General features: G+C 39.6%; 1 protein-coding gene across 2 annotated transcripts in view; it reads right to left on the bottom strand.

The window, feature by feature from the left end:
- Nucleotides 1-24,172, bottom strand: part of MOCOS (molybdenum cofactor sulfurase) — an 85,671-nt gene that overhangs the window by 2,832 nt on the left and 58,667 nt on the right. The window contains exon 16 of one of the 2 annotated variants that reach the window (XM_071208642.1): nucleotides 7,778-7,841. The exons of the other annotated variant lie outside the window; for it this stretch is intronic. The gene's annotated coding sequence lies outside the window, so the exon portion shown is untranslated. Of the gene's footprint in view, nucleotides 1-7,777; nucleotides 7,842-24,172 lie in introns of those variants that run through there. 2 annotated transcript variants of the gene reach the window in all.

Raw genomic sequence — 24,172 nt, 5'->3', positions numbered from 1 at the left:
TACTCTCTCTAAATCTAGAAGCCACTCTGGTTCAGTTCATTTTCTCTAGACTAGACTATATCTGACACCTCCTTGAGATAAAAAGGTGCTATAAACACAAGGGGCTCAGATATAGCTACACTAAGAGGAAATGGAAGAGATTTTCCTTATGCCATGCCTGGAAGCCCAAGTTCAGGGAATCTGAATTGGCAGGGTCTGCATGCTATTACGCTATTATCTTACATATTATTGAAACACTGCATGCTTTAAATTGGTACTTTCTTTTAGAAAACATTATGGCTATACCTAGCAATATCTTCATAACTATTATCCTGGAATCCCACTCATAGCCTTAGGAACTAAAAATAAATAAGCAAGGAAGCAGATGTGACTCAACCAGTTGGGTGCCCACCTACCACATAGGAAGTCCCAGGTTTGGGTCCTGGTGCCTCCTAAAGAAGATGAACAGATGCTGCACCCCCACAGCAACAAGCTAGACTCAATATCGCCACAACTGAATAGATGCCACAAGCCAGCAGACACCACAGCCCGTGGGGAGCAGATGTGGCTCAGGCTGTTGGGCACTCACCTCCCTTCTGGGAGGTCTCGAGTTTGGTTTCCAGTGCCTTCTGGAGAAAATGAGCAAACAATGAGAAGACAGACAAGAGAACCATCTGGGGGGAAGGGAGTCATACATAAAAAAATAAAAAGTAAATGATTTTTTTTAAGTGAAGATTTTAAAAAATAAACAAGCAATGTTAAAAAAACAAACTTTATTGCAGTGTTACTTATGAAATGAAAAACTAGAAACTCATATGTCTATCAAAAGTAATGAAATTTTCATTATTTATAATACATAAATGGCTATGCATCCATTAAGTGTATTTATGGGCCCAGCAGAGGAATTAAGTGTCTTTGTGAAGACCATGTTGAAGTATGCAAAATATTTAGAATAAAACATGAATACAAAAATAGTGTACACTGACTTAGCCACGAAAAACAACTTTGTGGGGTTCTTGTGTCCACTTTTCAATCCTCTTTCATAAGGTGGCATCACCTTTTCTGCTTAGAAAGTTTTAGCTAGGCCCTATCAAGATGATGGAGTAAGACATTTCAGGGCTCCATCCCCAAACAGCAGCTTTGAACAACCAACAAAAACTGTAAGAAACATCTTTCTCAAACCTCCAGAAAACAGTTAAAGGAATGCATGGTGAGCGCCAAATCAAGAAAAAGCCTACTTAAAAGCAGTAAGCTCTCAAGATCTTGTGGTGCCCTGCAGGGCCCCCCACATCTCCTCCTTGGCTCAGCGTGGAGTCAGCCCACACTGCCCATGTGGACCACTGGGCCCAGTTCCAGAGAGTCACCACATGCACACACTGAAAATGTATGCCTGGCCCAGTCTCTCTGGTGGTGTCCTGAGGGACTGAGCCAGGACATCGGCCACATCTTTTCCATCCCTGAACTTGCCTGGCTAGTAGAAGGCAGCTCACAGAGATCTCCTACAAAATGCTGGGGGAGAGCAGTCAAGATGCTGCCTGCAGGAAGGGATTGCTGGCTGTGGACATACAGGGCAAAGCCCAGGACTGGGAGAGAACTGTTTCCTAGGGAAGTGGGGACTTTGGGCCATGTAAACGGGGGAATTCCTATGGCCACTCAGTATGCCCAAGGCAAGAAAAGACTCAAGAAAGAAAAGACAGAAAGCAACAGGTGGCCCTACATTTTGGCCTCAAGCTACCCTCTAAACTCATTGTATGGATAAGCTATGAAGGAGGTCACTGTACAGGTCAACCTGAAAGACTGAAAAAGGTGTTTTCTTTTTCTCCTCCTTTTTTCCCTACCTCCTAGCATTCAAGGAAAGCTCTGACATAATACTAGCCAGATACAAGCTTAAGGAACAGAGGCCTCAGAGTCTAAATTCCAGTGATAACATATTAAAATATAAAAATGTCCAGGATTCAACAGAATAGTACAAAACATACAAAGAAACATGAAGGGATGACTGGGACAAAGGAGAAATTTAAAGCACTAAAAAGCATCAATGAAGAGGACCAGACCTGGGATATACCAGATAAAGACTTTAAAAAAAAAAAAAAAAAGGTCCTATATATTCTCAAAAAAGCTAAAGGAAAGCATGGACAAAGAGCTAAAGGAAATCAGAAAAATAATAGACAAACACAAAGAGAATATCAATAGAAAGAAAGAAATTATGAAAAGGAGCTGAACAGAAATTTAAAATTCCCTAGAGGGATTCAACAGTAGACTGAAGCTGGCATGAGAAATAATCAGTGAATTTGAAGATAAGACCCCTGAAATCATCCAGGTCATGGAACATAAAGAGGTAAGAATGAAGAAAAGTGAAGAGAGCCTGAGGAACCTGTGAGATACCATCAAGTACACCGTACACGCATTGTGGAAATCCCACAAGAAAAAGAAAGAGAAAAAAGAACAGAGAGTCTATTCAAAATTTTCAGTTCCAGCTGAAAACTTCACAAATTTAACAAAAGACATGAACATATACATCCAGGACTGTCAACAAACTGTGAACAGGACAAATCCAAAGTAAGAGGATAAAACATATTTTACTTAATTTGATTATTTGATTTCTAACTTTTAACTTATAACGTAAATTTTAGAATTTACAATTTTTAAATACTTAGACATATGGCATATAACATTTCATTTGAACTTTTGCCCTGGGCCCCACAGATGTTGACATATTATAATCAAACTGTCAAATGATAAAGTAGTCTGTAGGCTGCAACAGAAAAGCAATGCCTCATGCACAAGGATGCCTCAAAAAGAATAAGCAAGGATGCCTCAAAAAGAATAAGTGCCAATTTCTTATCAGTAACCATGTAAGCAAGATGGCTGTGGGATAACCTATTAAAATGCTGAAAGCAAAAGATTGCCAACCAAGAATTCTATATCTGGCAAAACTGTCTTTCAAAAATGGGGAAGTGTTTAGACACTCCCAGATAAACAAAAGCTGAGGGAGTTCATCACCACTAGATTGGCCCTATAAGCAACCTGTGAAGAGAGATCCCCAGGTTGAAAGGAAGGGACCACTAAACAATAGACCAAAGCCACATAAAGAAATAAGACCTTTGGTAAGGGTAACAACAAGGGTAAATACAAATGCCAGTACTATTGTATTTTTGTTTTTTAACTCCACTTTTTACTTCCTATAGGATCTAAAAGGAAAATGCATAAAATGTAAGATGAATCAATGGTTTTGGACTCATATAAGGCTAAATATGCCATTGATAAGAAGAACTACATAAAGGTGGGGGAATAGAGGGGTATAGGAATATAGTTTGTGTATACTATTGCAGTTAAGTTGGTATCTAAGCAAACCAGAATGTTATGAATTTAGGATGTTAAATTTAAGGCCCATGGTAAGTACACAGAATATGTCAAAGAATGTGCAATCTCATATACACGTGGGTAGGAGGAATGGGGAGTTGATACATAATGGGTATAGGGTTTCTGTTTAAGAAAATGGGGACGTTTTAGTAAGGGATGGTGGTAAGGGTACTGCAACATTGTAAATACGAGTAATACCACTGAATGGTACACTTGGGAGTGGTTGAGATGGGAATGTTTATGTTGCATATATGCTCCCACGATTAAAAAAAAAAAAGAGTAAGTGACTAAAAAGACAATGACAATATAAATGTGTTATGTGATCCTGGACAAGATCATCAAGGTAGGAGAAAATGCTCAAAAGGACATTATTGGGACGTATGGGAAAAAATGGAATATAGACTGTAAGGTTTATATCAATGTTAAATTTCTTGTTCTTAGGAAATGTACATGGTAGTAGTAAGTGTTCAGGGAGTATGGTGTGTGCAACCTACACTCAAGTGTTCAGAAAACTGATAAATAGATGAATGGATGGATAGATAGATGAATTGACTGAATGATGGAGGGTTAGATAGAATGATATGGCAAATGTAGCAGAATGTTGAAATTGGTGGATCTGAGTATTGGGGTTATAGGGGTAAGCTGGAGTTCTCTGTATGGGGTTCATATTATTTTTATAATTGTCCTGTAAGTTTGAAAGTATTTCAAAATAAAATTTTAAAAAAAGTTTTAGCTTGTTATCTAGTTAGCTAAAAGAAACCTATATTTTATTAAACTGTAGATAAATGTGTCATAATCTTGTTCCCCAAGAAAAGATAAGAGAGTAAGAATTTTTGATAACTACACGTGCTTCCTGCAGCAGAGTTCTGGCATCCATACGGAAGGGAAATCCTCAGGGCTCAGTGGTGGGCTCTGTCCCAGCCGGAGCAAGCAGTATGCAGGGAATCTCTATCTCAAATCCTGGCGAAACCCACCGGTGGAAGAGAGAAGACCAGAGAAGCCCTTCATATGGCTGTTTATTTTTAAAAATGAACAAAAAGTGGTTCATTCTGTAAAACTGAAAAAAAAAAAAAAAAAAGGCAGGAACAAAGTATCCCTTGGGAGGTCGGTGGAGCTTAGAAGCACCAGGAAAGGAGAGCAGCAATAAAACCAGGCTAAGGTGGACTCATCCCAAAACTAACAAAGCTGAAACCTCTTCCAGAGTGCCTTCTTTTCTCCAGCAAGCAGATGGTATTACGTGCCTAATCTTCATTTTGTCATTTTGCGTTTTTTTCCTTAAAGATGGTTTTACGATTGTACAAGCTTCGGATCTGCAAAACCTGATTTGCTGCTGAGGCCAGTTTCTATATACTAAAACACTTCCTCTCTCTTTCTCCCTCTCTCTCACTCATTCTCTCTCAGACTCTATCTCTCTCTTCCCGGAAAAAATCAGCCAATTTGAAGCAACATCCTATTTAAAAAATCCAAAGAAAAACTGGGACCCCAAAAGAATGGTTGAAAATTAATCTGACCAAGAGATAATGCAGGAACTAACTAGAAAATGATTCCAACATCAAAAATGAAAACCTCCTCGTATCTGGTCCACCAAGGAAAGCAGGCAGAGTCGGAGGGTCATCCCTGTGGTTAGGATTTGCTGACCCAATTTGAACAAGCTTTTAGCCTCCTGGAGTAACAGAATCTGCAGTTATCTGAAGCTGCCACCAGGTGGTAGACATGGCTTATTCAGGCATAATTATTTTTAGGCACCTTGTTAAATACAAAATGTTTCCTTTAATTCTCAAACGATTTTGTGAAGCAGGTACCCTGGCTTTGCTCACTTTTCGGACAAGGTTTAGAAATGTTCTATAACTTTCTCACATAGGATAACGTTCGCCATGTTTTAATTTTGGGATTTGCAAGATGAGATAACTTGAAGTTGATTCCACCAGCACAAGAGGGCAAATGGAAAAAGGTGGCTGATAAGTCTGCTGGTGGATCCTAGCTTTCCTCCTTCTGTACCATGGGTGCCCTGAACCCGCTTCCTGTGAGGAGAAGAGCCTCAGCCTTCCTTGGAGACAGAGGGTGCTTGGGGCACGGCTTGCCTATTGAAGTTTTCTGCTGCAGGACTCTCAGGGCTCTCCTCGAGGGCCAGCAGGCATTCCGTTCTAGCAGTGGATCTCTGGATCCTCTGGATCTCTATGCCTGTGTCGTAGCAGCTCATGGATAAAGGAAAGCTGAGAAAGATGGGGCACAGTAGGTCCCAATGACTTCTTCTGACCAGGGCAGGCTCACTCTAAAGATCCCATGCCACTCACTGAAGCCAATCTTCCAGTGCCTAACGTCTGTCACCACAGCTGGAGGTTTGGGGACATGTTTGAAAATAGACTTGACATCTCTTCAGCTGCCATATGCCCTGTTGGCTAGAGATAATTGTGGATAGGAGTAGACATGACAGCCTTACCTCGAACAGCTTTCTCTCTTGAAAGTTGGGACCCCAAAGGAGATGGCAGTGCTCTGGCTATCTTTGTGGAGCTTTCCCTTCCCCGCTACAGGCAGACCATGTCACTCCTAGGTATGCCCTGAGATCTCCATCAAAGCCCCACGGTCTTCTGATTGTCTGATTACGAGCCCCTAAGTTCACCGACTACAGGAGCCTGGACTTTTCCTTTCTTCCAGTCACCATCTGGTGTAATGTGAGGCACACAGTGGCCTCCGCAGGTCCTGAATGAATTACTTACCAATGCTTATAATGTGTTATAATGGTTTTACCTGGATTGAAAGAAAGCAATTTGTTTAATGAACAATAGTGGTTTTCTTTGAGTGATGAGAGCATGGACTCTTGAATTGGACAGCCTGGGTTCAAATCCCAGCCCCACCATTTGCCAGCTCTAGGACCTGAGGCAAGTGTTTTACCCCTCTGTGCCTCAGTTTCCTCACCTCTAAAGTAGGGATGATAATAATAGTAGTGAAAGAGGATTAAACGATTGATAAAGTGAAGAGCTTAGACAGTGCCCACAATTACTATTATTCAGCAGTTTTCCCCAATGGCAAAGAGGTAGACCTAGATTCAAATATTATCCCTGTTATATACTAGTTCTCTGATCTTGATCAGGTGTTAACCTCTCTAAGCCCCAGTTTCCTCATTTGTAAAATGTAGATATCAATATCTATCCCATAGGGTAGCACAGTACCTGGCTTGTAATAGTCATTCAACAAGTATCACTTATTTTTATTAAGAAAAGAAGCACATTTTTAATGTACAAGGAAGTATGATCTTATTTTAATAGCCTGCCCATCTTCGGTCACTGCAATCAAATTCCAGTATTTATATATTGGTCTACCATTACATACCCAAGTGGACTGCTTACTTCCACCTTTTATAAAAACAGAGTGGGAAGCTACCTTGCTTCAGCTATTAGGAATTAATTATCTAATTGTCCCTGCATGAATCAATGACCCAGCAATATTAAGTAACTTGGTTTTTTTAAAGGCTAATTCAAACCATAAGCAAAAACATGTTAAAAGCATCCAAAAAAATGGTAAGATCAACATAAATATTTTAATTCCATAGACATTTCTTAGCTAAAGACATATTTTGTCAAGTTTATAAGTTCTTTCTCAAATTATGGACCAAACTCTATGTGTAAGATCATTTTTAAATACTTCACTCAGATTTAAATGGTAAAGCAAGAAGTAGAAAGGTGGGTTTCCACCATGGGTGGAATATTATAAATAATGACTAGACTATTGCAGTGGTTTCTGTTTACTTATTGGCTCCTCCACTGGAGCCTATTCAGCTCCCTAAGAAAAGGGACCATACTCCTAGCACCAAACACTGTGCCTGGCACAGAATAGGTGACCAATTAAGACTTGTTAACCAGAACCAGTGAAGAGGGCCAAGGGAGGATGAGAGAAGTAGAATGGAGCCCCAAGATAGCATCCAAGCAAGATCTCAAAGGGATGGCAAAAGAGTGCTCCAAACTCCCAGTGAGCTGCCAAGAAAACCCAGGACTGAGCTTATGGCAAGAGTTCTGGAGAGAGGTCACCCTTGGCTTTCCCATCGGTGCAAAGAAGAGTGTCAAAGGAGCTCTAAGAGAAGTTCCCCAACAGAGCACCATGTTATTGGATGCACAAGAGAAAAGTCCAGAAGCCTAAACTTCAAAACATTCAAGGTTAATTGTATCTCTGATAGGATGGTATTATAAGAGGTTATTTCTCTTTTTGTTCATCTATATTTTCTACTTTTCTCATCATGACCTTATATTTCTATATCAGTCCATTGTTCTCTGTGATCTCTTGGCTTTGCCCTCTAAGAGGTCTTTTATTTTCCATAACTGTCCTTTGGCCACTTCTGAAATAAACCATGAAGAGTGACTGCTCTGTTAATTTAAAAAAAGAGGACATTGCAGAATATGCCCTTTTTGGTGGCAGATAAGCTTTCTCTTCCTACTTTCTGCCCACATTCAGCAGCCCGGGATTCTTTTAGTCCAGGCTAATGGTGTTTTGCCAACACAGATCTCCTAAAAAAAAAAAAAAAAAAAGGAGAGTTTATTCCTTATTATTCAAATATGGCCTCTCTCTAAGCCAAACTCAGCAAATAACCTTGTTACCTTCTCTGCAATGTGGGACAGGACTCCCAGGGATGAGCCTCCCTGGCACCTAGGGATGATTACCACACACCAACCAGTGATGCATTTGGAAAAAGACTTTGACCACAAGAGGGGGAATATTAAATACGAAACAGGTTTTTTTTTTTATGGCTAAGAGATTTCAAAGTGGGTCAGAAAGTCATTCCAGAAATTACGCTTATGCATTTCTCAGGCAGACCTCACAAACTGCTACAGTAAACAAGCCTCAAACAGGGGTGCTCCCAAGGGCTCTAGAGACATCTGGACACTATAGGCAAGGCACACAACCTCATGAAATCACCACCCCTTTGGTAGGCCTTACCTTGGAATATATGATAACCTATTTCCCCACTGTAGCATAGTGAGGCTCATTTATAATGTCCCTACACATGATTCTCCCACTCCTTTTATTTGAACTTATAATTAGCACTATACCCATTATACATATGTCCTAGGGACTTAAATCTTTAGTCTGTTTATATGCCTGTTGAACCCTAAATCTCAGCAGAGTTGCAGCTAACACCTAATCTCTAGTTCATCAGACTAGCCAAGGACAGCTAACTAAATGATGATGGACAACCCCCATTCCAAAAAAACAGAGTATCTACAACTGCAAGCAAGATAGTTCCTTTCATCTGTCCCATAAGATCTAAGCCCCCTCTCAATCTGAAGCAGAGTGGACATCACCACCTCCAAATCCTCAAGATTGAGGAACAAACAAACATAAGGGGGGAATGCAGCCATGGACCAAAGTAGACTATTATTGTAGTAACTGAAGAACTTGTAACATTGGTATAAAGATAGTGGTTGCCAGAATATCTGAGGGGAGTTGGAGGGAGTAATAGGTGGAACATAGGGCATTTTTAGGGCATTGAAGTTGCTCTACATGATGTTGCAATGATAGATACAGGCCATTATACATTTTGTCAAAAGCTATAAAAGTGTACAGTGCAAAGTATAAAATATAATGCAAACTGTAGACCATGGTTAGTACCAATGCTTCAATATTTGTTTATCAATTGTAACAAATGTACCACACTCATGTAAGATGTTATTAGTAGGGAAAATGTGAGAGATGGAGGGGTGGGGTATATGGGAATCCTTTATATTTTTTTAATGTACTTTTTTTTTAAGATACTGGGGGCTGGGGATTGAACCTGGGACCTTGTATGTGGGAAGCTGGCACTCAACCACTGATCCACATCAGCTCCCATGAGTTGGTTTTTTCATTTGTTTTGCTTATTTTTATTTTTGTTTTAGATGGTACTGGGTATCAAATTTATTTGGAAGGGTAAGAGGCCCTGAATACCCAGAAACATGTTAAAAAGTTAAAGCAATGTTGGAAGACTCTATTTTCAGACTTTAAATCATATTACCTTGCTAAAGTGGTGAAAACAGCATGGTACTGGCATAAAGACAGATGCATAGACCAACAGAACTGAATTTGATGGTCCAGGAACTGACCCTCACATCTATGGTCAAATGATTTTTAACTAGCCTGCTCAAGCAGAACAGTCCATTCAACAAATAGTGCTGAGAGAACTGGATATCCATAGCCAAAAAAAGGAAAGAGAACCCCTATCTCATACCTTATCCTAAAAAACTCAAAATGGACCAAAAACCTAAATATAAAAGCAAGAACCATAAACTTCTAGAAGAAAATGTAGGAAAATATCTTCAAGACCTAGTGGTAGGTGGTAGACACTTTAAAAAGATAAGAGGAGGACTGAGATGGACTACTGATGTTTAATGTATATAAAAGTTTTAATTAATTTTACTGTAAAAGTGTGAAAATGTACAGAGTTGATGGTAACACATTATAATGAGAGTAATAACTGGTTTATAAATGGGAATGTGGCTGAAAATGGTAGTCTAGGGACATAAATACCAATTGACAGAAAGCTAGAGAATAATCTAGGGACTGAATAGCACAGTAAACCCAGAGGTGGATGAGAATTGTGGTTGATGGTACAAATGCAAGAGTGGCCTTTGTGAGCTAGAGCAGATGTACATCACTATTGCAGGGTGGTGGGAATGTGGAGAAGCATGGGAAAAATACAACTGGAGTGACCTATGGACTATGGTTAACAGTAATAATATAATATTCATGCATCTATGCCAAAAAATGTACTATGTTGATAATGGGGGAGTATGGAAAAAGTGTGTCAAATGTACACTATGGACCTGGTAATAATCTCAGGATTTATCTAATAGTCTGTAAAAAATGTTCCACCACAATGTGGTGTGTTGATAGAGAGATGTTGTTTGGGAATTCTGCACATGTGCATGATTGTTTTGTAACTTTACAACTTCTGCCATAAAAAAAATTTTTTTTAGTAATAATAGGGCAGGTTTGGGGAAAATATACCAATTGTAAGATAAGGACTATAGTTAGTAGTAAGATTTTGACAATATTCTTCCATAATTTGTAACAAATGTCTCACAACTATGCAAGGTGTTGGTGCTGGGTTGATGTATGTGACACCTGTATGATGCTATGCATGCTTGCTTTGTAAGTTCACAACTTTTACCATACACTTATTTTTTATGCATGTTCATGTAAAAATTATATAAAAAATAATAATAGGGTGGGTTGGGGGGGAAATACTTTGGTTAATAGTAATATTTTGAGAATGCTCTTTAATCATTAGTTAAAAATATTTCACAACAATGGTAGGGTAAGGTACTGAGAGTCCTGTATGATGTTATATATGTTTGTTTTGTAAGTTCACAACTATTACTATACACTTATTGTTTATGTATGTTTATGTATGAGTAATATACTTCAATTTTTAAAATAAAAAACAAAAGGAGGCACTAGGAACCAAACCCAGGAACCTCACATGTAAAAAGAAGGTACTCCACAAGGATGGATATAAAACATGTAATATTACACCATAACATATAGGAGATGACAGACTGATAATGTAAACCATAATGTAAAACATAGGATAACTAAAAATGTAAAGAACTGTGTATCCTAAAGTATGCACCATAATGTAAACACAGATGTCACCTTGTTAGAAAGCTAATGTCTCAGACTCTGTACATCACTTTAAGTAAATATGATATGAATAGGGCGTAAGAGTATCACTGTGGAAGGGAAAAGGTTTTCTGGTGGATGTGTGGGAGTGCTGTATATTATATATATACATTGCTGTGGTCTAGGACTCCTGTGAAGAAAAGCTGAATAATTAGGGGGGGGGGGGGAAAAAAAAAAAAGAAAAAAAAAAAGAAAAAAATAGGATGTGGAATTTTTTCAAGTCAACATTCTTTATCTAAGTTCTTTATCTAACTTTATCCAAGTTCTTTATCTATCCTTTAAACTCATCGCTATATGCCATTCCCTAGTAAGGGACCATGACATTATATTGGGCTTCAAATTTCGGGGAGTTCTGGATCACAGAGTGTTTCAACAATGGCAATGGAGGGATACTGGTATGGGATACCAATGACAGGTGATATATGACTGACAGGGAGCGGTACAGAACATATGTCCAGGGTGCATGGCAATGTTTGGATATACTCATAGTGGCAACAATTAAAAACCACAGTAGGGGGGGGTACTGGGTTCCTGGCCAGTGGTGCTCTGTCGTGGTCCCTAGGGGAGCAGCGACAGTCTCCCAGGTACAGTGGTGGGGACCGGGAGGGAGTGAGGGTTCAACAGTGAGCCCCTGATACTAATGACTATGCTTGTGAGCTGATAAACCCAAAATAATAACAAGGCCTAGAGCAACTTTGTGCCTGGGAATTTCCTTCTGTCAGCCTTCATGTTACTCAAATGTGGCCAGTCTCGAAGCCAAACTCAGCATGTAAATGCAATGCCTTCCCCCCAGCGTGGGACATGACACCCGGGGATGAGCCTCCCTGGCAACGAGGGACCACTATCAACTACCAACTGATGATGCAACTGGAAAATGACCTTATACGGAAGGTTCAATGCGGATCAGCAGAATATCCATGTCTACATAAAATACCATGACTTTAAAATGCTGTTTGACCTAAAGTAAGGGGGAAATGGAAAGGAGAAATGAGTTTATATGGCTACGAGTTTCTAAAAAAGAGTCTGGAGGCTGGCAGAAGGTTTGCCCTCATGCACAACTGAGCAGAGTCAGAGAGACAGATAAAGCAGATACAACCCCCAGATATTGGTTCCTTTGAGGGCTAAAGAGACCCATGGGAGTTATGGTCATGGCCGATGGGGTTAACTACCAGGGCAGATGGCCCCTCTTTGGAAATGGTGTTTATGTGTGATGAATCTGGACTCAGATGGGATCTCCCTTCATAAGACTTTCATGCTAATGTGCTGGAGGTGCAGTTAATGTTGGGGTTTAAGATATATTTAGGGGATTTGAATCTCTGGACTGACAATGTGATAGCCAGATCCTGAGCCTCAACAGACTCCAGCACCTACAATCTGATTTATTGGACTTACCACACTCAGCTAAGATGGAGGTGAAGAAGGACAACCACCACACCATGGAGCCTAGAGTGATTACAACTGAAAATGGGAGGATTGCATCCAGCATCCAGGTGGAATCTGAGCCTCCTCTTGACATAAAGGTGCAATGGACACAACCAATCCAGTGTCCACATAGAAGAGGTGGCATTGGATTGGGAAAAGTGGACATAATGGACAAAGGGTATGGGGAAAGGCAGGAAGAGATGAGAGGTGGAGGCGTCTTCGGGACATGGAGCTGCCCTGGATGGTGCTTCAGAGGTAATCACCGGACATTGTAAATCCTCACAGGGCCTACATGATGGAATAGAGGAGAGTATGGGCCATGATGTGAACCAATGTATATGAGGTGCAGAGGTGCCCAAAGATGTACTTACCAAATCCAATGGATGTGTCATGATGATGGGAACGAGTGTTGTTGGGGGGGGGGAGAGGGGGGGGTGGGGGGGGTTGAATGGGACCTCACATATATATTTTTAATGTAATATTATTACAAAGTCAATAAAAAATTAAAAAATAAAAAAAAAATAAAAAAAAAAAGAAGGTACTCAACCTCTTGAGCCACACCTGCTCCCCAGCATTCTTTCTTGATAAAAACACTTTGAAAGATAGGAATAGAAGGAAAATTCCTCAATAAGATAAAACGCATATATGAAAGCCCCAAAACCAACATCATACTCAATGGGGAAATCTTTCCCTCTAAGACTAGGAACAAGACAAGGATGCCCACTCTAACCATTGTTATTCATCATTGCACTAGAATTTCTAGCTAGAGCAATTAGACAAGAAAAAAAAATTAAAGGCATCCAAATAAGAAAAGAGGAAATAAACCTCCCACTATTTGCAGATGACATGATCCTATAATTAGAAAATTCTGAAATGTCTACCACAGAGCTACTTGAGCTAATAAATCAGTTCAGCAAAGTGGCAGGATACAAGATCGACACTCAAAAATCAATGTTTTTGTACACAAGTATTAAACAATCTGAGGAGAAAATCGGGGGAAACTTTGTAAATTCTATTTGCAATACCAACAAAAAGATTCAAATACCTAGAAATCAATTTAACTGAAGAAGTACAGGACCTACATACCTACATGCATAAAACTATAAAACAATGCTAAAAGAAATGAGTGAAGACCTAAACAAATGGCTAGACATTCTGTCTGGAAGACTAAATCTCATGAAGATGTCAATCCTACACAAACTGATTTATAGATGCAATATCAATCAAAATTCCAATAGCCTACCTTAGAGAAATAGAAAAGGCAATTACCAAATTCTTTTGGAAAGCAAAGTGTACCCAAACAGACAAAAGCATTCTAAAAAAAAAGAGTGACATAGGAGGAATTTCACTGCTGACCTTGTGTAGCAGTTTGATATGGTTATGAATTCCAAAAATAGATATTGGATTATGTTTATAATATGATCTGTACCTGGGCATGATTGAGTTATGATTAGGACTTTGATTGGGCCATGTCATTAAGGTGACATGGGGTGGGGACTCACAGATAAAAGGCATAGCAAAGGACAGATTTAAGGGTTTTTGATGTTGGAGTTTGATGCTGAAGCCTTAAGCTGGAGCCCCAGGAAGTAAGCTCACAGAGGAAAGAGAAGTCAGCCCCAAGAAGAGAGGAACCCTGAGCCCAGGAAGAAGCAAGCCCTGGGAAGAAAGGAACCTTGAACCCAGAGAGAAGACAGACCCTGGAAGGGAGGAACCCATGAAGCCTGAACTCTCATAGCCATCAGCAGTCATCTTGGTCTAACACATGAAAATAGACTTTGGTGAAGGAAGTAACTTATGCTTTATGGCCTGGTAACTGTATGCTCCTACCCAAATAAATAACCTTTATAAAAACCAACCAATTTCTGGTATTTTGCATCAGCACCCCTTTGACTGGCTAATATACCTTGAAACATATTACAAAGCTACAGTGGTCAAAACAGCATGATACTGGCATAAAGATAGACACATTGATAAGTGGAATAGAATTGAGAGAACAGAAATAAACCCTCACTTCTACAGTCAACTGATTTTTTTTTTTTAATTTTTTAATTTTTTATTGACTTTGTAATAATATTACATTAAAAATATATATGTGAGGTCCCATTCAACCCCACCCCCCCACCCCCCCCTCTCCCCCCCCCCCCCAACAACACTCGTTCCCATCATCATGACACATCCATTGGATTTGGTAAGTACATCTTTGGGCACCTCTGCACCTCATATACATTGGTTCACATCATGGCCCATACTCTCCTCTATTCCATCATGTAGGCCCTGTGAGGATTTACAATGTCCGGTGATTACCTCTGAAGCACCATCCAGGGCAGCTCCATGTCCCGAAGACGCCTCCACCTCTCATCTCTTCCTGCCTTTCCCCATACCCTTTGTCCATTATGTCCACTTTTCCCAATCCAATGCCACCTCTTCTATGTGGACACTGGATTGGTTGTGTCCATTGCACCTTTATGTCAAGAGGAGGCTCAGATTCCACCTGGATGCTGGATGCAATCCTCCCATTTTCAGTTGTAATCACTCTAGGCTCCATGGTGTGGTGGTTGTCCTTCTTCACCTCCATCTTAGCTGAGTGTGGTAAGTCCAATAAATCAGATTGTAGGTGCTGGAGTCTGTTGAGGCTCAGGATCTGGCTATCACATTGTCAGTCCAGAGATTCAAATCCCCTAAATATATCTTAAACCCCAACATTAACTGCACCTCCAGCACATTAGCATGAAAGTCTTATGAAGGGAGATCCCATCTGAGTCCAGATTCATCACACATAAACACCATTTCCAAAGAGGGGCCATCTGCCCTGGTAGTTAACCCCATCGGCCATGACCATAACTCCCATGGGTCTCTTTAGCCCTCAAAGGAACCAATATCTGGGGGTTGTATCTGCTTTATCTGTCTCTCTGACTCTGCTCAGTTGTGCATGAGGGCAAACCTTCTGCCAGCCTCCAGACTCTTTTTTAGAAACTCGTAGCCATATAAACTCATTTCTCCTTTCCATTTCCCCCTTACTTTAGGTCAAACAGCATTTTAAAGTCATGGTATTTTATGTAGACATGGATATTCTGCTGATCCGCATTGAACCTTCCGTATAAGGTCATTTTCCAGTTGCATCATCAGTTGGTAGTTGATAGTGGTCCCTCGTTGCCAGGGAGGCTCATCCCCGGGTGTCATGTCCCACGCTGGGGGGAAGGCATTGCATTTACATGCTGAGTTTGGCTTCGAGACTGGCCACATTTGAGTAACATGAAGGCTGACAGAAGGAAATTCCCAGGCACAAAGTTGCTCTAGGCCTTGTTATTATTTTGGGTTTATCAGCTCACAAGCATAGTCATTAGTATCAGGGGCTCACTGTTGAACCCTCACTCCCTCCCGGTCCCCACCACTGTACCTGGGAGACTGTCGCTGCTCCCCTAGGGACCACGACAGAGCACCATACAGTCAACTGATTTTTGACAAACCTACCACGTCCATGTTAACAGGACAAAACAGTCTCTTCAACAAATGGTGCTGGGAGAACTGGATATCTATAACCAATAGAGTGGAAAGAGGACCCCTATCTTACTCCTCATACAAGAATCAAATCAAAGTGGACCAAAGACCTAAATATACAAGCCAGGGCCAGATCATAAAACTACTAGAAGAAAATGTAGGGAAACATATTAAAGACCTTGTGGTAGGTGGTGGTTTCTTGGACCTTTCACCCAAAGCACACACAACAGAAGGAAAAATAGATAAATGGGACCTTCTCAAATTTAACATTTTTGGACCTCATAGGACTCAGTCAAAAGGATGAAAAGGCAGCAAACTCAATAGGAGAAAATATTTGGAAATCACATATCTAATAAGGGTTTCAATCCATGATATAAAAGATATGTTACAACTTAGCAATAAAATGACAAATGACCTGATTTTAAAATGGGCAAAAGACTTGAATAGACATTTTTCCAAAGAATAAATACAACTGGCAAAAAAAAGGGCATGAAAAATTTCAGCATCATTAATGATCAGGGAAATGCAAATAAAAACTACAATGAGATATCATTTCACACCTATCAGAATGCCACTATTAAAAAGACAGAACTATGACTGTTGGAGAGGATGTGGAGATATTGGAACACTTACTCACTGTTGGTGGGAATATAAAATGGTACAGCCACTGTGGAGAACTGTTTGGCAGTTCCTAAAGAAGTTGAATATAGATTTGCCATGTGACCCTGTAGGACCACTACTGGGTATATACCCAGAAGAACTGAGAGCAGTTGACACGAACAGATATCTGCATATTGATGTTCATAGCAGCACTATTCACGATTGCCAAAAGTTGGAAACAACCCAAGTGTCCATCAGTTATTGAATGGATAAATAAACTGTGGTGTATATGTGTGATTGAATATTATGCAGCTGTAAGAAGAAATGAAGTCATAAAACATATGACAGTATGGATGAATCTGGAGGACATTATGTTGAGTGAAGCAAGCCTGGCACAAAAGGACAAATACTGTTTGATTATGCTACTATGAACTAACTATATTGGGTAATATATTGTATGGTTCCATTTATAAAAAATGTAAATATAAATCAATTTATAAAGATGAAATTAGGTGGCGGACTTGGCCCAGTGGTTAGGACATCCGTCTACCACATGGGAGGTCCGCATTTCAAACCCCGGGCTTCCTTGACCCATGTGCAGCTGGCCCATGTGCACTGCTGATGCACGCAAGGAGTGCCGTGCCACGCAGGGGTGTCCCCCACGTAGGGGAGCACCACGCACAAGGATTGCACCCCATAAGGAGAGCCGCCCAGTGCGAAAGAAAGTGCAGCCTGCCCAGGAATGGCGCTGACACAACAAGATGATGCAACAAAAAGAAACACAGATTCCGGCGCCGCTCACAACAACAGAAGCGGACAAAGAAGACACAGCAAATAGATGCAGAGAACAGACAACTGGGGTGGGAGGGGGAAGGGGAGAGAAATAAATGAATAAACAAATCTTTTAAAAAAATAAAATAAAATAAAGATGAAATTAGATTAGTGGTTATGTAGGGCTGGGGAAGGACTGCTAAAAGAAATGTGGAAGTTTCTTTTTGAAGCAGTGAAATTGTTCTGAAATTTTTTGTGGTGATGAATGTATAGCATTGTGATTATACTAAAAGCCATTGATTCTACACTCTGGTTAAATTGTATTGTATATGAATATATCTTAATAAAACTGCTGAATAAATAAATAATTGTGCAAGAATAGTCAGAAATAGCAGCTATGTACAGCTGGGGAAAAAGAGAGATTGAGAGGTGAAGAATTTTCTTCTTGACTTGTTTGTCTGTTTTTTGTCTATTTTTTTTATTATTGTTATTATTGAAATAATGAAAATGCTCTAATGATCGAAGTGATGAATGTACAACTCTGTGATTATGCTAAATACCACTGATTGCATACTTTAGATGAATTGTATGTTTTATTAATATATACCAATAAAATTGATTTGTTTAAAAATAAATAAACGAAGTTTTTAAAAAATTGAGGTTTTTTATTTCAGTCAACTCCATTTATTAAAAGCCACACAGCAATTCTTCCAAAAAATTATGAGTTCTTTGGATACATTGGACTTTTAGAAGCCCTTGTCTATCTCAGTTATTTCAGAGGTCTTAACAAATTAAATAATGGTCATGCCTTTGATTTGGTTCTCTTCAGCCTGTGTTTCTTTCTGTTCTGTAGAATTTGCTGAAACCTGGAAAATGGAGCCCCAATGTTATGAATTTTTTTCCTACTCCTTCCTCTAACACTATACCATATGGTTGACCTGTGGTCAGTGTCTCAAAAACAAGCTACACTCAGAAAACTTGGACTAGAGGGAACTTCCTTAACATGATAAAGAGCATTTACCAAAAACCCAGAGCTAACATCATACTATACAATGAAAGACTGAAAACGTTCCCTCTAAGATCAGGAACAAGACAAGGATGTCTGCCTTCACCACCACTATTCAACACTATACTGAAAGTTTTATCCTGAGCAATTAGACAAGAAAAAGAAGTCAAATCCATCTAAATTGGAAAGGGAAGAAGTAAAACTTTCTGTGTTTGCAGATGACATGATCCTATATGTAGAAAAATCCTCATAGGTCCACAACAAAGCTATGAGAGCTAATAAATGAATTCAGCAGAGTGGTGGAGTTCAAGATAAACACATAAAAATCAGTGGTGTTTCTATACACTACTAAAGAACAATCTGAAAAGGAAATAAAGAAAAATATTCCACTTACAAAGTAACTAAAGAATCAAATATTTATGAATAAGTAAAGGACTTGTTCACAGAAAACTACAAAACATGGCTGAAAGAAATTAAAGAAGACATAAAGAAATGGAAGGACATTCCGTGTTCATGAATTGGAAGACTAAATATTGTTAAGATGTCATTTCTACCCAAAACAATTTACAGATGCAAAAAATCCCAATCAAAATTATTTGCAGAAATGGAAAAGCCAATATCCAAATTCATATGGAAGGTGAAAGGGGTCCCAAATACCCAAAAATATCTTTAAAAAGAAGTACAGAGTTGGAGGGCTCACAATTCCTGATTTTAAAACATATTACAAAGCCACAGTAACCAAAACAATGAGATACTGGCACATGGGAAAACATATATAGACCTATAGAATAGAATTGAGAATTTAGAAATAAATTCTCACATCTATGGCCAATTGATTTTTTAACAAGGGTGCCAAGTCCATTCAAAAGACAAAGGACAGTCTCTTCCACAAATGGTGCTAAGAAAACTGATAGCCACATACAAAAAATGAAAGTGCACCCCTATCTCACACCATATTCAAAAATTAATTCAAAAAGGATTAAAGACCTAAATATAATAATTAAAACTATAAAACTTCTAGAAGAAAACAGGGGAACATTTTCAGGACCTTGTATTAAGGAATGGATTCTTAGACTTTACAATAAAAGCATTAACAAAAAAAGAAAAAAAATAGATAATTTGAAATTCATCAAAATTTATAACTTTTGTGCATCAAAGAACATTATCAAAAAAGTGAAAAGACAACTCATGAAGGGGTGAAAATATTAAGAAACCATATATCTGATAAGGGTTTAATATCCAGAATATAGAAAGAACTCCTACAATTCAACAACAAATGACAGCCCAATTTAAAAATGGGCAAAAGTCTTTTACTAGACAGTTTTCCAAAGAAGATATACAAATGGCCAATACGTGCATGGAAAGATGCTTAGCATCATTAGTCAGTAAGGAAATCAAATCAAAGCGACACTGAGATAACACTTCACACCCACTAGAATGACTACTATTTTTTTAAAAAAGGAAAATAACAAGTATTGGAGAGGATGTGGAGAAATAAGAACCCTCATACATTGTGGAAATATAAAATACTGCAGTAGCTGTGGAAAACAATTTGGTGGTTCCTCAGAAAGTTAAGTATAAAGTTACCATGAGACCTGGCAATGCCACTTCTCAGTATATTCCCAAAAAAACTGAAAGCAGGGACTCCAACAGATACTTGCAAACCAATGTTCAAATAGCGTTATAAACAATTGCCAAAACGTAGAAGAAACCCATGTGTCTATCAACAGATGAACAGATAAACAAAATTTGGTGTGTGTGTATATGCAATGGAATATTATTTGGTCATAAAAATGGAATGGAGTTCTGATACATGCCACAACATGGATGAACCCTGAAGACATCATGGTGAGGGAAATAAGCCAGATGCAAAATGACAAATACTACATCATCTCGCTTATACAAAATAATCAGAATATGCAAATTCATAGAGTCAGAAATTAGAATGAAGGCTGTCAGGGACAGGAGTTGGTATGAAGAATGGGGAGTTAATATTCAATTGGTACAGTTTCTGCTTGGGTGATGGAAAAGTTTTGGTAATGAATGGTATTGCTGGTAGCATGACATTGTGAATGAAATTAACAACGCTGAATTTCGTACTTGAAAGTGGCTCATGTGGGAAATTTTATTTTGTATATATGTTACCAGAATAAAATATTTTAAAACAGTAAAAACTCATAGAACTGTATAACACAAAGAATGAACCCTAATGTAAACTATGATCTACAGTTAGTTATATAATTATAATACTGGTTCATCAATTGTAACAAAGGTACCCCCACTAATGCAAAATGTTAATACAAGGATAGCTGTGTGGAGGAGTGTGTTTGGGAACTCTATTTTCTGCATGACTTTTTGTAAACCTACAACTTCTCTAGTACAAATAAATAATAAAAAATGAAAATAAAACAGTCAGTTTAGTTTTTTTATTCCCTTATCCAGAAACATTTGAGAGAAAAGATAGACATGAATTTCTTTTGACCATAAACACATCTGTGAAAAGATCTAAATTAAAACAAAAAGCTAAACTGGAACTAAGCTCATCTTTAAAACTGTACAACAAATCACCCCAAAATTGGTGGTTTAAAGCACAACCATTTTGTTATATCTAATGTTTTTGAGTGTCAAGAATTCGGCAGGGCTGAGCTGGGCACTGCTGCTGCTGTGGCAGCCGAGGTTGCTGGGTGGTGTTCAACTGGCAGACAGACTGAACCAGAGGGTCCAAGACGGCTTCGCTCACATGCCTATAGCCCTGGCAGGATGGCTGGGAGGCTGACCTCAACTGGGACTGGTGACCAGTATCTACATGTGTGGGGTGGCCAGAGTTAGCAAATGAAAATACAGGACACCCAGTTAAAGGTGGCGTTTAGACAAACAACAAATAACATTTTAGTGTACGCCCCATGCAATATTGGCAACATTTCAGGACAACTTAAAGGAAACACTAAGGCTGCTTCTCGAAAGTATCTATAAATACAGACATATGCTGTGTAAAAGGCTTACAGTTGTAACAGGGTGAATTAATGCGTCCAAATAACGCATGGGACATACTTGTATTAAACAATTATTCCTAGTTCATCTGAAATTCAAGTTTAACTGGGGGTCCTGTATGTAGCTGGCAGTCTGGATATAACCTCTCCAAGGCTGTCTCAGGAGAATCAGACTTTTTATGTAGTGATTCGGCACTCCAAGAGAGAATGTTCTAAGGCACTCAGGCGAAAGCAGCAAGGCTTCTAATGACCTAGCCTCCTAAATCCCCACATGTCACTTACACTTTATTCTTCAAGTGAGTCACTAAGACCAGTTAGATGCAAGGGGAAGGGAACTGCACGTCACCTCACTGGGAGGACGAGCAAAGAATTTTGACACCATCTTTAATCTACCACAGGCAAAAATTCATATTTAAAAAGTACATATATTTTTATTTACAGTATTAATAAGCAATATGGTTTCAGAATTTAGAAATAACCTCAAAATCTAGGACTTCAGCTTGGCAAATAGTTTGGGTTCCAAAATTAATTTGTCTCTGTTCTAAATGTAGTCCCTTTAAACAGATACATCATATTAATAGATATCGTAGAGAAGCAGCCTGTGTGTGTGAGTTGTCCTGAAATGACCCCAATCTCAGCCTCATTGGCATGAATTATCCAGCTTCATGGTCTGAGGCTACTGTGGTAAGATTTTAAGGACATGTGTCTAAAGCTAGGAAGGAACCCAAAACCCCTAAACTAGAAGGATAAAAGAGAATATGAAGACCTTCCTGGGAGGTGGCAGCTAACCTAGAAAATGACCAATGACAGGCTCTCTTTATTTCTACATTGATTTTGGCAGCAGAAGACACGCTTGTTCTTAAAATTTTCATAGAACCTGGACCAGCGCATGAAAGGCTTTGTCTAAACCTACGCGTTTCAGTTTTCTAGGTGCTAAAACAAATACCATAAAACGAGTTGGCTTAACAACAGGAATGTGTAGGCTCATGATCTGAGTCTAGCAGAAGTCCAAAACTGAGGCATCAGCAAGGCAACACTTCCTCCCCAAAGACTGAAGTATTCTAGGGCTGGCTGGCAGGAGATCCTTGGTCCACGGCTTTTCTGCCCATGGCAGCATCTTCTCCCTTCTCTTTCAGGTTCCATTGACTTCCAACTTCCGGCTGCTCCCCATGGCTTCTTTGGCATGTCCAATTTCCTTTGCTGATAAGGACTTGAGCCATATTGGATTAAAGCCTGCCCACGTTCAGTTCGGGCACATCCTAACAAATAACATCTTCAAAGGTCCTATTTACAATTGGGTTCATGCCCACAGGACCAGGACTTGGAACGTGAGCATGCTTTTTTGTGGGAGACATGATTCAGTCCCCAACATTAGGGAACCTATGTTACCCTAAGACCAGAGTCAGCTTCCAGGGCTTGCAACCTATGCAGGCACTCAGAGTCCCACCCTTAACAGGCCCCTAGCTTAGTTTAATGCTTTGCTGGTGCCAAGTTGATATTCTTATGTTTTGAACAAGGGACTCTGCATTTTCATTTTGCACTGGGCCCTGCAAATTATGTAGCTAGCCCTGCCTGAGATGCCATACTTGCCATGGCTCTTATCCTGGGTTTCCTGTCCTGGAAGTCTACATAAGCTTTATGACCAACCAAATTCCTTGAAAACTTCTCAGCCCTTTACTCTAAGAATCTGATTAACCTTGTAGAGTTCCTCAAAACTGCCCGAAGCAGGGCCTGAAGCCCAGTGGAGCTCCTGCCATGCTCCTCATATTTGCCTCTCGTGGCTCCAACTGCTCTTGTCCCTATGCATGCAGGCTGCTCCCTGTGGATCATACACTGCTGCACTGCTATCTATCACACATGGCTTTATGAATGAATCTTTGCTGGCTAGGTCACAACTGGGGACAAAGACTTGCTAACCTCATGGTGAGTGCCAACTTGTCCCTGCCACCCACTCTGGGCTTCCCCTCACTGGGGCTGCCCACCAGCCCCTGCCCATGGCCAATGAGATGCTGCCAGGCCCAGTGAGGTCCACAGAGCCCCCTTCTCTAGGCCCAAGCTCCAAGACGTGTGCCTGGCAGGCTGAAGGCTGGAGCGCCTCCACGAGGGCCAGTCCCCTTGGGCACTGCTGCACCAGGGGCTGGTCAGGTTCCTTCAAGGCGTGGAAATAGGGGGTATCCCCCAGGAGTACAGAGAGATAGCTAGAGTCTCTCTTCACAGCCCCTATCCCTCTTAATTTCCTTGGACTTAATTTATTGTATTTCTAACTTCTTGGCATAAAAGGCTAGCTAATTAATTTTCAGTCTCCTTTCTTTTCTAAAATGTGCATTTAAGACTATAAACTTTACTTAAGTACTGCTTTGGTCACATCCCACAAGTTTTCATACGCAGCATTTTTATCATTCAGTTAAAAATGTTTTTCCTAATAATTCATGTGATTCCTTCTTTGTTCCATTGGTAATTTAGAAGTGTGTTTGTCTTCTCACAGTATTTCCTTTAGATATCTTTTCCATTTCCCCAATTCCCTCTTCAGATGTGCCTTTTATGCCGTTACCACCCATTGAGTTTCTAATTTCAATAATTGTTTTATTTCAAATATCATCTTTAGCACATCCTCAAATATGCTTAATACCTTGTTATTTTCTCAAGTCTTTAATTCCTTATTTCATTAAGCATTTTCAACACATATATTGTATGCTTGTATGTAATAATTTGAATACATCAAGTCCTTAGGAGTCTAACTCCAATATTTGGTTTTATGTGAATCCTCCCTTCTAATGCTTTGTTTCCTCATGTGTTTTGAGGTGCTTGTTTTAATGTAAATTCATGGTTAGCAGAGCTTTATCCATGGGGTTCTTTGGCAGCCTAGTTTGAGGGCATATCCTTCCACAGAGGA

This window comes from Dasypus novemcinctus, chromosome 16 (assembly GCF_030445035.2).
Source record: "Dasypus novemcinctus isolate mDasNov1 chromosome 16, mDasNov1.1.hap2, whole genome shotgun sequence".
NCBI lineage: Eukaryota > Metazoa > Chordata > Mammalia > Cingulata > Dasypodidae > Dasypus > Dasypus novemcinctus.
Note: the sequence above shows the minus strand (reverse complement) of the source record. Positions and strands in the feature narration are given on the sequence as shown.